Genomic DNA, 16218 nt, shown 5'->3' with positions numbered 1-16218 from the left:
CTAATGAGGTTCAGTAAGGCCAAGCACAGAGTGCTGCACTTGGGTCAGGGCAATCCCAGGTATTTATACAAACTGGGGGAAGATTTCCTTGAGAGCAGCCCTGCGGAGAAGGACTTGGGGGTCCTGGTGGATGAGAAGCTGGACATGAACCAGCAGTGTGTGCTTGTAGCCCGGAAGGCCAACTGTGTTCTGGGCTGCATTAAAAAAGGGGTGGCCAGCAGGGAGAGGGAGGTGATTGTCCCCCTCTACTCAGCTCTTGTGAGGCCCCATCTGCAGTACTGCGTTCAGGCCTGGGGCCCCGAGTACAGGAAAGATGTGGAGCTCTTGGAGCGGGTTCAGAGGAGGGCCACTGAGATGATCAGAGGGCTGGAGCACCTCTGCTATGAGGAAAGGTTGAGGGAACTGGGCTTGTTTAGCTTGGAGACGAGAAGGCTCTGGGGAGACCTCATTGCAGCCTTTCAGTACTTGAAGGAAGCCTATAAACAGGAGGGGGAATGGCTGCTTACAAAGGTGGATAGTGATAGGACAAGGGAAAATGGTTTTAAACTGAGACAGGGGAGGTTTAGGTTAGATATTAGGAGGAAGTTTTTCACTCAGAGGGTGGTGACGCAGTAGAACAGGTTGCCCAAGGAGGTTGTGGATGCCCCATCCCTGGAGGCATTCATGGCCAGGCTGGATGTGGCTCTGGGCAGCCTGGTCTGGTGGTTGGTGACCCTGCACATAGCAGGGGGGTTGAAACTAAATTATGATTGTGGTCTTTTTCAACCCACACCACTCTATGATTCTATCTATCTATGATCTTCCTGTGATTTCCATGGCATTTCCACCTCTGTTATATGTTTGCTTCTAGAGCTTACAGTCATTCTGCCTGATAAACTACTATAGATCCAATACTATTAACAGTGACAGCAGTGACGGAAGTGAGAGGGTATGGAGAGAAACATTCAAAATGCCACTTTGCTGAGGAAGATGTTTTCTTTCTTTTAGGAGCGGCTAAATGAGGGTGGACTTGGCCTTGGGAAGAATGTGTAAAATCAGTCCTCTTCCTGTCTTATCCAGCCTCAGAAGGAGCTGCATCCATATGGAGACCCTTGCACAATTATATCTTCATATTTTCCAACATGATTCATATTTGGTCCAGACTCCTTTCAGATGGAGGCCAGGGAGATATTGTGTGCATCCTTACATGCCTGTTCCCAATAAAATTCACACACCTCTTCAGAAATTCAATAGGAGCTTTGAAAGCAAACTGAGCTGCTGCAGCTTACACTGGGCTTATGCCCAGACAGTGTGTACTGCTCAGTCAGACTTTAAAAAGTCCAAACTGAAAATAAAAAGATCAACTATGGAAAGTGAATTTTCACCTACTTTAGCTACTTTTTGAGACTACCAGAAATGCACAGAACATGGATTCACTGCCCCACTGAGAACGAATGACATTTTCTACAGCTATCAGCCCAGCTTACTTAATGAGCCCTGAAACCACTTAAAATGTGCGGGTGTGTGCATGCATGCATGTCCTGGAGGGCAGGGAGGCAGAGGGAACCAGAGACGTCTTATCAGAAAACACAGTCTGTTTGGCACACACAATCTTATCTAATTATTCAGAACATTTAACATCACCTAACTCCAGATAAGAATCTCTTTCCTCCTCCACCACCCTCTCTTTGCTGAAACTTAATACACAGAGACTAACACAGCACAAAACCATCTCATTGAACTTGGAGATGCAAGACGACAACTCATGACCTTTGCCATTGAGTGCCAGCCAAGTTACATATGTCTGGGAGTCTCAGGAGGCCGACATTTGTCACCACACTGACAGTGAAATATGGCTGAGCCCATTGTTTCACAGAAGTGCAGCAGCAGCCTCAACCCTGGCTAGTGGCAACAAGGGGCAGCTTGCAGGCTGTCACACAGCGTTCCCTGGGAGACCCTGATGTGCTGTGCACCTAGGACAATTCTTTGGGCCTGGGAGAGGACACAGCCATCAGGATGATGGGAAAGCTCAGAACGTCTTTGGAGACCAGGACCTTCATCATTGCCAGCCCTGAAAGGGTGAACAAATGTCATGCTTTGAGAAAGGCTATTACAGCTCGGAAGAAAAAAGTCCTCCCTCAGCAAAGCAGTGCATTTCTGCAATAGGCTGCTACTTGTGAATCCTGTGTTCTTCAAACTGGGGGTTGCTGACTCTCCTGTGCACATTTCATTTAGCCAAGGGAAAGAAACTCTGAATCAGACTGTTTACTTGGGTGTAGCTGCTCTTCCACTGTGATGGCCAAATTTGTCTTGGAGACTTAGAAAAACAGCCAAAGGCCAAGCAGGCTGCCATATAGCTATTATTCATCATTTGGTGGCCACAACCAAATGGATACAACTGCAAGGACATTTTGCACTATGTTAAATAGACATGCACAAAAACCAAGTAGCAGGATGCTTAATCTGATTTCTGCTGTGTGGGAAAGCTCTGCCTCCAATTACTACCTTACATCAAGGACTGAATTTAACTGGCTCCTGAATTAATCTCTCAAATCATTTGAATTTGAAGATATGTTTTAAAACAATCCTACCTTTCCACATTTCTGCAGATGAGAATACCAGAACCACCTAGATTTTGACAACGCTCAACATTTGAGCACACATCTTTCACTTAAAGACTAACATTGTTCCATTCTGGTACCAGAATACTGTGTCCTTGCACATCATTGAGAACTGACAAGATAATTGAAAACACTGCAGAAACCATGCTGTGATAAATACACCATTAATGGGGATGCATTATTAATTTTCATTTTAAACACCTATCTGCAGCTATCTGTGATGACAGGGGTCTTTTTCTGTAAGCTGAAGTAAAGCTGCAAGCCACATGCAACCAGATCAACACTTTGTTGCCAGCTGTATTTTCCCAGGCAGTGACAATCTCTGCCCCTGCTACTCTAACAACTACATTGCTGCATAATCGAAAGAAAGGCTCTCTTGCTTCTTCCCTATCTGAGGACACTTTCGATCACAGTGACTCCACAGGTTCCACCCTCACTGCTCTCCAAAAAAAAAAAAAAAAAAAAAAAGAAAGAAATCTCTCTAAGCTGTTCATGAGAAATGAAATGGGATTATCCCAGCTCTTGTCATCACCAAGCTTTTCAGGCTTTCAGACACCAGACGGTACCATGAAGTTGCACTTTTCTTCCTTTCAGCATCCCAAACTGCCAGGTTTATCTCACTTCTGACGCTGTACTTGAAAATATACCAGCAGACATGCAGTGATACAAGAATGAAAGCATTAATTCTAAGTGCAAATATTTGCTTTTCTGCTTCTAAGCACTGTAGTATTTGACTCTGCTAAAATTGAAGACCCAAGTGTTCATCCAAGGCTATGGTAGCACAGTATGAATACAAGCTTTCTTCTTTGTTTTTGAAGCAACCTTAAGCATTCTCTTTCTAGAAGCAAAATTTCTTATATGATTTTCTAATTGTAGATGCCTCTATGATTTCTGGCTCACTACAGGAGTATTGCTGTGATAAATCCAGTAGGAACACTCTTTTTTTTATATGTAAAAGACTGACCATTCTTCTTTTTTGCGTTTAGCCATATGTCATTGTAGAGTAGAGGAACAAGGGTGTTGTTTTCACAATTTTTCGGTTTTTTTATCTTGGTCAGCAGCCTTTTTTTAAAAAGAAAACAAACAATGATTAATCATGTTGTATTTTTTTATTCGTGTTTTTATTTCTGAACTCTAAAAATAGCTCCGTGTGTTAGTCCCCTTAAAAGAGGATTTCAATACTTTAACTGTAGAGTAGCAATCAGAATACAATAAATAGTTCCCCGTGCACATAGATGGGTACACCCAGTTCAATATTCCATCTGACAGCAGAGGCCTACAAAAGGGACTAAGACAAAGTCAGTGTGCAGTAATGCCCCCTCAGCCTCCTGCAATTTGAAGGTGCTCCAGTTTGTATATCATAGACCTTGGTGGGTTGGGTGTTTCAGAAGGAAAAGTCATGCATAAGACTGGAAAAATACACTGAGGAAATGAGACAAATATCAGAACTCTGCTAAAGTCAACAGATTTACATTTGAATAAAACTGGTAGGAGAAGAAAAGTAAAGGTAGATTTTAAAATAGTCTGTGAGTAAGCAGAAGAATTTATCTTGACTGAAAACAACAGGAATACATCATGGTAATTTATATCCATCTCTGAGACAATTCTTAGCTTCAGAGTGTAAGCTCTTATTACTCCATACATTTCTTACGTAGTGTTGAACAACTACACTATTCCATTTCATTTCTCTTCAGTACATTTGGGACATGTTCTTCATAGGTAGAGATTAGAGCAGGAAATTCAAACCATCTCAAATGTAGGAAGCTCCAGTCTACCCAATACACGGAGATGCCTTAGTAGCATATCACACCCCTTAGCAAGCAGGCTAGCCACTTCTGGAGGGTGGGTGTGATGGCCCTGATATCTCCACCCATTTGGTGTTGGATGTCTATGAGAAAGCAAGGAAGCAGTGAGTGCACACTGTATGTAATATTGTCTTGAATGTTCTGAGAGGTTCAGAATGGAGGCAAGAAGTCAGGGAGCCAGGGATGAGACAACCTGGAAGGTAGCAATACAGGTCAGATCTAATGGTTAGATCTCTGCCAGCTCCCGTGCCAGGATTCTCTGGAGGACCACCTGCAATCTGCTTCTTTCTGATGATATGGTTGACTACTGTCTTATCCTTTCTCTTGAGAATTATCCAAGCTAACAGAGACATGCCAGAAAAAAACAGAAGATCTGTGTAAAAACACAAAAATATTTACTTTTGGGTGCAGCACTGAAATATCTACTATCACAGTACAAAATCAAACTGTGTCCTCCTAAAACTCCTTTTATATGTATGTGATCACATAAAAAAAAAAATAAAACAAGTAACTCCTGAGAAAAGGGAATACATTAATTTTGAGTATCTTGGTGATGTTATAAGCACAGGGCACATCTCCATTGTCCTCTAGAAGTCGTTCTAAGACCCAAGGGATGTTTCCAAACTTGTTTTAACTTAATTATGCTGAATACTGACAACAACAGAACTAAGGAAGATGAGCTATACCAAGTCAAAGTCCTAATGGTTCCTACTCATTTCAAAGTTCATGATGAAGCTTATTACAAGAACAGCAGTTCCTTATTGCTGAGAACACTAGTCATAGAACTGTGTAAACATGAAAAGGTTCAGTTCTGGGTATAACTATCCACCACCTGCTGCTTTCCAAAACCATTTCAAGAGCCCAGTTCCCAGTGAACGTGTCCATACCACAGAACCACTCACACCTTGTACCTTCTCACATCTCCCTTGAGCACTTCCAGATGGGACACCCCTCTGCTCTGACGCATAGTTCTGCCTGAGTACTGCAGGTCATCAGTGCAACAGTATTACAGAGGATGTAATTATGTTCTTCAGAAAGAGAGAAAAAATCATACTTACAGTGACATTGCTTCAGGGAGTAAAATTTGAAACAACCCCTCCTTGTTTCAAAGCTATAAATAACTCAAATATCTTACCTTTTGAATGCTATGAATGCTATAATGTGCTCCTCTCTTGCATTTCTCACAGTAACAAAAACAGTGCTTCAGTGAAGATAGGAAAAACAACAGCAGACAAATCTTATCTGTGAACATAGTTGCATCCTTACAGCTGAAAAGTAATCAGAACATTAGTTATACAAATAGGCAACAGAAAATAATTGCAGGATTTGATTATGTACCTATATGACAGCCCCTCTAGCCCTCATATTCAAACAAAACCAGATTGCATAAGCAATGATCCAGTGAAATAAATTCCATCAGAGAAACAAGTATATGTTTATAGATTTGGAGATCAAAGCATAAAGATGATTTCAAGCAGAGAAACACTGGCATGTAAACACGATGAAAGTGTTCCTTCTGGTCTCAAGCAATGTCTTACAACACCCTCTGCGAACCTCTAAAGGCATACCTATGTGCAGGCCTGTTGGTGTTGTTTCAAAGAAAAAGGAACAAAAGTCCGTGTTAAACTGACAAGACTTGCCTGTGGTAAACAAGCAAGATGTTGAAATCTTTTTCTAATCCACTTCCAAAATGATTTTAAACTCTGAGATTTCTCCAGAATACTGTTGTTTAAAATCTAGTTGTCTCCAACATAAAAAGCAAAAATGGTTATCAAGCCCTGCAATACACGGCTTATACGGTTGTCTAATCACAGAAGCCCTTACTGTTTCATCAGAAGCACTGCATCTCTTCAAATAGTCAAGTATAGTTTTAAGATTCACATGGAATTTATTTCACTTGGCTTTGGCTTTCACTTTTGCCGGCAGACTTCTATTTATTTGGTCAGTTTCTTTCTGTAATTTTACCCTATCCAGTTTTTTTCTGGAATTTATGGTGTCAGCCTGCCTCCAAACAGACTTTTATAGCATCTTTCCAGGGCCTGAAGTAGGATGGCAGTTTCTTCAGTTTATGTGAAGCACTGCATTCACCAGCTACTTTCTGTCTAGCAGAGCTGGACACTGAGAGCAGATGTCTTGAGGCAAGGTCAGCTGTACAGAGCCCTCACAAAGCCCCAGCCTAAAGCACAGCCACACAGCTTCTGAGTATTCCAGTCCCAGCCTACTGGCTGGTAGGTAAGGCGTGCCCCAGGGGAAGATAAGGAAGGCAAAGAGCTGAGCTTTATGGGGGTGCTTCTCACTGACCTCACCTCATCCTGCCTCTGAACTTCGAGCACGTGCCCAAACGTTCACACACCTTGCCTCTGGGAAGTAAGCTCTGATTCTGAAAGATGCTGAGAGAAGGCTGAAGCTGCAGGACAGTAAGAGCCAAGCACTATGTTTAATATCTGCTCTCTGAGAATTGCTGCTGACTTACCATTTTAATTTACATCTTTCTTGCTTGGACCTTTTTTAAGGCTGAGTTCATAGGTTCCACAAATACAATTCAAACACCACAACCACAATCTGCACTAGGCAGTGGCTTGATAACAGTTATGACTGTCCTTCCACTCCTGAGTTGTGCTGAGTTGTGTAGATCAACTCAGGAGCACAGTAAAGAGCTCACTCCAGATGTCTTGAGAGGAATACTATGACTGGCAAGGTTGTCTCAGGTTTTCCCTCAGGCTTTTTGTTTGTGGAAGCAGCTCTGTCCCTTTAAAATAACATTGTTTTCTTTCTGAATATTATTCTACAGTAGTACTCATGATGGAATTGAACTGGCAACAAACTCTAACTTTCTAAAATGTCAACACTACAGCTGTTGTATGAGCTGCTGAGGGCACGAGGAAAGTGAAATCTAAAATGGACAGAGTGGGTGCTCTCAAGATGGATCCATCCATCTTTCACTGACTACTGATAGGATTTCACTAGTTTACATTACATACCAGGCTTTCACACTCTTAAAATTAGGTGAGGTGAATCTCATTTTCAGCAATTACAGGAGCTTGAGCTTTATGTTTTGAATTCTGAGGTGATGAGCTCTATGAAAAACAGCTCATCAACAAAATTGGGGGTCTATGGCAGCTTAACAGCACTGGTGAGTGTCAACAGAAGGAGGACCCAAGCATTTGGTTTCTTCTGATTCTGCCTGTGAATGGTGATTTTGACCAGCTCTTTCTGTCTTTACTCCATCTTTTATAACAAGTGAACAAGTGTTCTCTGAACAACCTTCTGTTACTAATCTGAGAAACACCAAGCTCCAAATATCAAGAGTAATAACAGCAGCATTTTCAAAAACGTTGCAAAAATCTTTGCCAAAATATTTTGCACAGCAGAATAAACCAAAACTCTTACCCAGATGATAGTTCTGCTGTACACATACAAACAACAAAAAGTTTTTTACCCTGTTATGGTGGTGCCTTGAGAGTAAATAAATTATCCCACTGCAGGCTACAGTTAAACCCCTGTTTTCTTCACACTCGTATTTTGCTGTGAAGGTGCTGACTAATTCAAGAAAAGCTGGTAGCCTGCCAGTACTTTCCCATAATTTCCCTTGAGGGATAAACAGATTCTCCCCAAATTGACTGAGAAAGTACAGGGCAAGGAATTATGCAGCCAGATCCATGCAACAAATTGTAAAAACAATGAAGAAACAATTACGCACATGTGAGAGCGCAGTTCACACCCAGCGTGCATTAATTTGTGTGCTGAGACCTGAGAGACCAACTCTTTCTCTGAAACTGAAATAAAAACATCCTGTAAGGGTAACCTGCATGTCCTTGAAATTTGAAATATTGTATCATTGGGGAAAGCTTATTAATTCTGAAAATACCTGTTGTCAAGGATTTCTGGGACTGTCACTAAAACACGGTAGAATAGTTCTGTAGAAGAGGTTTTGAATACAATGACAAGGATGATGTTCAAAAAAGAGACTAAATCAGCTGGGATTTACCAGCCTAGAGAAAGGACAATGAGGGCAAAATAGAAGCAGCACAAATAAGTGTAAGTATAAAAGAAAAATACGAAGAGAGTTGTTCATTATTTCTCAGAATGAAGGAATGAGAAAAGATCAAATGAAATAAAGAGGCAGAGGGATTAAAACAGGAGAATATGGGCTCTTTTCATGTAGATTCTAGTTAAACAGTAGAACTCATTGATGGCAAGAAGTGTCAGAAATACAGAGAGAGATAAGAAAAAGTCATGGAGAAAGCATCCATCAGGAACAAATGCCTGGGGAATCAACAGATGGCTCAGGAAGTCTGGGCAGCAAAACTAGGGAAAACATTCTTACTTGTTTGCCTTGTCCGTATGCTTCTTCCCCAAACATATGCTCTGGATGATTGTCAGATTTTGACAGGTCTTCTGCATTTTTGTCCTGACCCAATACAGTCTTTTTTTTACACACGTAATCAGTGTCTATCTTCGGATCTCTCTTTCACTGCTCTGTTTATAAATATTTTCTGAGGTTTTGCAGTGTAATATTACCTTCAAAGTGCATTTTTGTCAGGGCTGGTTTTTTAATATTTCATATGTCCATGTTTCTCAAGTTATCTGTTGGGTCTTTGTCTCCAGAAAGTCACTGACTTTGTCATATTGAGGACTCTGATCTATATTTCTTGATAGAAGCTTTCAGACATAATGAGACTTCCTCTTCATGTGTGTTTTTTCTTAAACCTAATCAAAACAAATTTAATATTTTTTGTGAGCAAAATAGAAAAAAATATTTAGAGACATTCTTGCCAGTATTAAACAATCAAATGGCAGTAATGAGTAAGCATGTTATGAATACCAAGTAAGGCTACATCAACGATTAAAATAAATAAACAGAAAACTCTTTTCAGCAATTTGAGGACCATATTTGATGCAATGCATTTTTTTAACTAGCCATCAGAAGTGTGAGTATGAGTAAGATGCAAGAGCTAAAAACAAAAACAATGAGCCAGTGTTCAGGCTTACAGAAGAAGGAAGTATGAGCGAGTTAAAAAGCAACAGAGAAGTGGTAAATAGGCAAAATAATAAATGCAAATAAATCACAGCTGCAGAGGGAATTACGGAAAGTTAAATGTTTGATGATGTGAAATCTAAGTAGTTTAATTCTATGTGTTAATTATTTTGAGTGCCTTTTGCAGCATGCTGAGTCTAGTGCAACAGTATGAATCACTGTCTAGGCTTAAATGTGAACCACAATGGATTTTATGCCAGTGATGGAGTCTGTTTTCCCATTTTAGCACTAAGCAAGTCTTCAGGAATTGTTTATTTAAGGCCCTTTGCTTAGCTTCTGGTTCATCTTTGTGCACATCAACGGTTCTCTTTTCACAAACGCCTCCATATCGCATTTTGAAACAGGCAAAAGGGCTCTTTTTTCATTCCCCTAAAGAGGCGAGCTGTCTTGATACAAATATTGATATCACTGTCTTGCTACAGCTGATTTCAGAATGGGCTCATGCTTCATATTGCATCGCATCAATGTTCTGTGAGAAGCACTCCTTCAAACCCTGGCTCCTACAGGTACAGGATTTTGACATCCTGGTTCAGTTCCCTGCAAACTCAAAACACAAGGAGGACACTGAAGTTGCTATAACGTATTTTGTGGATTTTTCTGCTTGTGCTGTGATCCATTAGTTAGTAACTGATGATGAGCTGATGAAGTGGTTCAGATCCTTCAGGAAAAAGGAGATCGCTCTGGATTTTTTTTCCTTTTTCTTAATTCACTCACTCCAATACAATAGGGACTTTCTTGGTCTGTGTTATTTGCACGTCAACACACCAGAGCAGAAAAGATTTGAAAGATGCATATATCACAGACTTTCTTAGAGGTGAGTTATGGAATTCGGTTTAAATTACAACTTACAACTCCATGTGAACAAGTCCTTTAATCCTTGTATTAACAGCCTTCAATGAACTTCAAATTTATTCCTAAGCACAATTTACAAGGATCACTACTTCTCAAGATAGCATTAGTTTTCAGGAGTGGTAAGGTGGAACTGAGTGAGTAACACGTTTAGACTAATATTGCTTTTAAAGCACTGCTAACATGCTTTAAGACAGAATGTGCTAAGAGCTTAACTGATGCAAGTGCTTAACACAAATCATAGCAAGATTCCTATCTATATCGTTAGTTAAACTGAATGTCTTAGTTTATAAAAATCTATATTTTTATATGCTATATTTTCTGTGGGAAAGAAACGAGCTATTAGTTGACCACGACGTACCACACACATTTATGCCAATACCCAAATCATGACGGTATGATATGATGTAGATATTATCTCGGAATCCACCAGGTGGCAGTGTCATGGTTTTCTTCTCATCGTGTCCTGAAACATTCGTTTTCTTTTAAAATATCTAAATGTCACCGGGAAATTTATCATCCCAATTTTGAAAAATCTGGAGAAGTTGTTGGGACATCTGCTTTATTTCCAAAAGCCAACAATGAGAAATGATTTTCTTAAGAAAAGGCAGAAGCCATTGTGCGAGGACGAGGAGCCTGGCTTCTTGTGAGGCATCTGTCGTGTTCCTGGGCGCTCAGCGCTGGGTGCCTGCACAGACTTGTGCAGGATGCTGAATTTAGGTGTGATCGTATCCTGACCAGAAATCAGAACATCATACCCTGAAAGCAGGCAGTCCTCAAAACCCATTTTCATTTTCAGTTGTAACAGAAATATTAAAAAGGAATGGCAATTTCTCTCTATTTCTGTTTTATTTAGAACATCTTATCCTGGCTTTGTTATTTAGCAAACCTACCAAATGGCAGGCCTATGTTAATTTATATCAGATTTCTCTAATAAAATGCACCTTATTGGGAAAGTGGGATGCAAAATATGACCATGAATATGCTCATGAAAACACTGCAGTATATTTTTCAAAATGTTAGAAATGCAGAACAACTAATACCTAAAGAAAGACGCAGCCTTGTCCTCTTCTAGTCTTCCCAGGGCAAAACAACTTCCCGATTGCAAATTAAGGAAAAGGTCATACAGAATTTAACAAGTGGTTTCACTTGAATCCCCTGACTCATATCACCTTTGCACTCGTGCTGTGAGCAATTGCTTTCAGTGCTGGCTGTGTGCCAAGGCAAAGCAGGATGGCCCGTGAAGCTTCCATCACATGGGAAAGGTTGATGCCATTGGGTAGGTCCCATCCATCAAGACCTGTCTTTTCTCCTAGGAAGATGGCTAACTAATGCAATCTTATTCAAACACAATATATCAACTCCAAATTTTTGTACAACCAGCATGAGCTTTCCTCCCTTGTTCCAGCAAGCCCTGCAGCATCCACCAGGGATATGAAGGCAGGAATACACAAATAGAGTTGTTCTCAGCAAATGCTGTGCTGCACTGCCGGCTGGCTCGACCATCAGCTCCTTGCCAAATGACAAGCTAATAAGCTCCATGGTAGTTAGACACTAAGGACATCCCCCTCCTGGAAAGTTTCTGATTGAAAAAATGGTGATCTGCTTCATATAAAGCAAATGTTAATCAGGTGCTGGAACATTTAGGATATAAACAGCAAAAAGAAACAGGATAGCCCAGGTGTCCATTTTGAAACTGTCTCCAACACCACAGTGGCAGAAAGTAGTCCAAAAGGATGTCATTAGCCCTGCCTTTAATTAAAACTTAATGGAGCTGTTAATTTTCACAGCCAGTAACATTATCCATACAAATTTTGCTGCTCCTTTACTCTGAAGAAGGAGAAAGGACTCTAAGGTGACAGGTCTAATGTAACATTTCATAATGGAAAAAAAGCAACAGATGTTTTGAGACAAGAAATTTAGGAGAAAATTAGGAGCTGCGTAAGAGTTGGGGTTTTGTATTTTCATTTGTGGGTTTTGTCTGCTCTCTTTTTTGAAATAAAAATGATCTACTTCAAAATCTCTTGGACTAAATCACAGATAAAAAAAATTGAGCAAGAATATTTCTACTGAGTCTTGATCCAGATTAATTGGTTTGAAATCTCCATCTCTTGCATTTGCCTAGGTGCTTCCTTCACAGTAATCAGGCAAAAAAAAAAATGCAGGTTCTTCTTTTCTAACTACCAGTATTCAGCTGACAGATCCAGAGAAGAAATATGTATGTCATGTATCTCATATGCAATATACGAAGAAAAACTGTTTTGTGTTTTAGATGAGCTGAATTACGTTTTCAGATGTTAGATGTCAGACGTTTCCCTCTGTGCTGCTATTAACTATAAGAGGAGGCCAGGCTGAGGATCCCAGCACAAACACACCTGAAAGTGTGTTGTGAAAGTGTCTCCAAACACACCTGAAGTGAAGTGAGCAGAGTCTTGCCCAGGTGTGGGGAATGGAGCAAACCCCCTCCTAGCACAGAGGCCACCCCATGCAGGGGCAAGACTCTGGAGACCTTCCTTTCCTTCCTAAAAAGGAGCAGCCTTTCCTTTTAATCTCCAGCTACACCTCCACCCTGGCCATTCCCCTGACATGTTTGTGTTGGGATTAGGCCTCTTCCCTGATTAATGCCGATAGGATGCGTGTGGTGAGACACTTTGCAGTCTTCTAAGATAAATAATGTTAACAGTTATTACATCATTAGTGTCATTAAAGAGCACTAGCACATACCAGCAAAACATTGGTAATATGTTTTAGCTCTGAGAAAAGCATCAATAACTAATTTGAGATGTAAAATTTCTATCTATCGTTACACATTCAGAGACTGGAAACACCCAACCTGTGGAGAACCTTTCTGGGGGGCCTGGGTGCCTCCTGGTGTCCAGCTGAGCTCAAAAGCCAGCTTGTCTGAGTGACCAAGAGGACCTGCTGCATTTGGTGACCAGGTGACCAGATGATCCAAATAACTAATTTCTTCCCTGAATCACAGGAAACACCTACAAACAGGCTATATAAGCAGCAAGATGCAAACAAGCTACTGACATACAGAGTAACAAGACAAAACAGAAGACTTGGCAAAAAGAAATATTTTCAGAATTGGCTGTGTAACCAAATGTCCTAACTTCCAAGTTGCCCTCTTAATAGTATTTTGACATCAGGCTTCCTTTCCTGACCCATTTAGGCAGTGAAAAGATGTTTTCTTTAGGACTGTTGGACCTTCAGAAAGAGAATTCTATGTAAGACCTACTTTCCTCTCCCTGCTTCTCTAGAGGTTGCCTACCTGTCTTGTTTTAGACAAAGCAGGGGTTTTCTCTGTTCTGCAGTCCCTCCTTGGTAAAGTGAAGATAATAGTGCTTCTTATTTCAGAAGTAGTTTTTGGGGTAGATTAAGACAGCAGGATTTTGAGATGTTCTTCAGTGCATTAACATGGGAGACAGATATTGGTGAAAGAGCTTATGTAACAAAGAAGAAGAAAGAGTAAAATCTTGTCTCTTACTTGGGAGTCAAACTTTGGGAGCTAACGTGGGAGTCAATCAGAGCTGGATTTGTCCTGATGGTAATTGCAGCTTTTAGGGGATCATTTAAATTGTCTGTCAAATGAAAATATTTCTGTATAATGAGCATGCTATTAAAAACATCCCTGGCAGACCGAGGGCAGACACAGCCACCATATCTATGAGGGGCTGGCACAGGCACATGGCTCCAAACGAGTCGTGTGGGATGGCTGTGCCCAGTGCCTGGGCCACTGCCATGGGCATGCCTGATCCTCCACAAGCATTTTTTGTTCATATCAGAGGTAAAATGAAGCCAAAAGAAGTGACCAAAATCAGAATGCTTGCTCATTTTTTCCTCAGAGTTTGCCTTGAGACCACCTGCTAGAAAGACTCCACGTCATCAAGTAGAGGAAAGCAGAACATAAAACTACACTGATGGAGTAATCTCTTTTGGTTTGGCTCAGCATCACCTAGAAACTACTTATTTGATTTGAAAATGCTCCTAACTGCAAAATGAAACTTTAAACTCACCTGAGTGCTTGCTGTTGTGTTAAACGTGCCTTCTCTCTGGATGTCACACAGCACTGCTAACAGCTCCCAGTGGAATACAACAGGGAAAGTTTCATCAGCAGTACAGGAACACTCTGATTTTGTGTCTATTTGTGAAGAAACATTCCCATCAGTGTGGATGTATTGTTATATGCACAAGTATTTTCTGGCTACACTAACATGGGTGTGCTCCTGCCTAATTTTAAATAATGGGATTTTAACATTGACTTCATTCCCTGCAGTATTAAATTCATAATCATCACATGAGTATAATTACATTATGAAAGTTATTGAAAGGAATAATCTCCTATCAAGATTCTTATGAGCTGGGCTCTATCCTAAACCAGCCTTATGAAATACAGCTCTTGGCAAATATCATACGCTTACATCATGACAGAATCAACAATGTTATTCTAAAGCTCACTTAAAAAATGCAGATTCTTTAATGGTAATGGACAAATCTAGTCCTGACTTGCAATTGGCTTTGTCACAGAATACTTTTCCTTAACTTTTAAAAAAAGTATTAAAGCAGGTATGTAAAATGTAACACCTTCTAAACCACATCTGGGAAATACCTCATATTTAATGACATTAAGTAAAAAGCATTTTTATAACTATGCTCTTCATGGCCAGGAGACATTTAGTACAATTTGATGCAGACGTGTGCATAAAGAACCAGATTTTATAAATCAATAAGTAATTCTGCATATAAGACCCTAGGGATGGTAAAAAAAAATGCTGATAACGTGGATACAGCTCCCCAAAACAGGCAAATTCCCACTAAACTAAAGCAGCTGGAGGTTTTGCCAAAAATCTCCATTTTGGTCATTGTGGACAACTTAAGACGCAGGCTCTCAGGACTGCAAATATTTATGGATAAGATTAATTTCATTCCTAAATGTTCTCTAACACTTCTTCTCACTTGAACGTTTAGCCAAGGAAACAAAAGTCAACACAGTGTCTATTTTTCCTGTATTCCCTGGAATTTTATGGAACTTTTATAAAGATAATCTGTGTTTTAAAAGTGTTTTCCTCTCTTTCCCATATTGAAATACCATAAAGAGCAAAAAAAAAAAAAAACAAACTTCCAGTTATTCTGATGATAAGCAAAGTGCTATAAACGCAAGAAGTAAGTGTGAGGAAAATAAAATGATTTTTTTCTCAAACTTTTCTGGGTTTTACCCATCTGGGATACTTACAGCAGCATTACCTGAGGCAGCAGTTTCCTGAGATGCTTTCAGATAGAGGAGATATCTGAAGGTGACGGTTCTTTAGAAGCTTGCAGGAACTCAGTGAAGGGGCTAGGTGTGCAAACAGCTCCCTGCAGAGCTGCATGGTGAGCTGTGAGATTTGGCACGAGCACAGAAACCAGCCTGCAGATGCCCATGACACCATCAGACCCAGGTACGTGCCTCACTTTAGGTGTATGTGAATCTCTAGTGAAGCTTACATCCTTCCTGAATTGGCTGAACGAGGCCAAGCATCAGTTCACCCATGCTTACATGTTAGCGCAGGCACAGCCTCCCCCTGCCCACCAGGTGCACACATTGCTGGAGGCAGGACTTGTCCCTCTGCTTTTAAACAGGCAGATTTTCTATTTCCAGCCTGGTCAATGATCTGTCTGCTGTGACCTTTGTAAACACAAACGGCAAAGCAAAGGGAAAAAAAAAACCGAAAACGCTGTGCTGCAGTCACAGCAGTCAGGATGAAAGGAAGCTCATGGAAACTTTCTAGCAGCCGGTGCGCAGAAAATCCTGCAATGCTGGAAATGGCACAAGTAGTGATTTTACTACAAGTGCTATGTCAGAATAAGGAGGGAATTTATTAAAAATCTACTGAAAAGTATGTTCAGAAACAGTTATCAGACTTTTTTAAGACAACTGAATGCG

General features: G+C 40.6%; 1 long non-coding RNA gene across 6 annotated transcripts; it reads right to left on the bottom strand.

Moving 5' to 3' along the window:
* Positions 1-3699: 3699 nt before the first annotated feature.
* Positions 3700-15876, bottom strand: LOC125694155 (uncharacterized). Of its 6 annotated transcripts, none has more exons than XR_007377437.1 (7): positions 15529-15876; positions 14312-14436; positions 13783-13876; positions 8733-9115; positions 8106-8181; positions 5541-5673; positions 3700-5433 (listed from the first exon to the last, which is right to left on the bottom strand). It is a non-coding gene; the product is annotated as an uncharacterized LOC125694155 (long non-coding RNA). The 6 variants fall into 6 exon arrangements; XR_007377436.1 differs by lacking the exon at positions 13783-13876 and having other exon boundaries at positions 3700-4745; positions 5310-5433; XR_007377435.1 differs by lacking the exon at positions 13783-13876 and having other exon boundaries at positions 3700-4745; positions 5317-5433.
* Between the last annotated feature and the right edge of the window lie 342 nt (positions 15877-16218).

This window comes from Lagopus muta, chromosome 1 (genome assembly GCF_023343835.1).
Source record: "Lagopus muta isolate bLagMut1 chromosome 1, bLagMut1 primary, whole genome shotgun sequence".
Classification (NCBI taxonomy): domain Eukaryota; kingdom Metazoa; phylum Chordata; class Aves; order Galliformes; family Phasianidae; genus Lagopus; species Lagopus muta.
The sequence above is the reverse complement of the archived record's forward strand: the minus strand, read 5'-3'. Positions and strand labels throughout refer to the sequence as shown.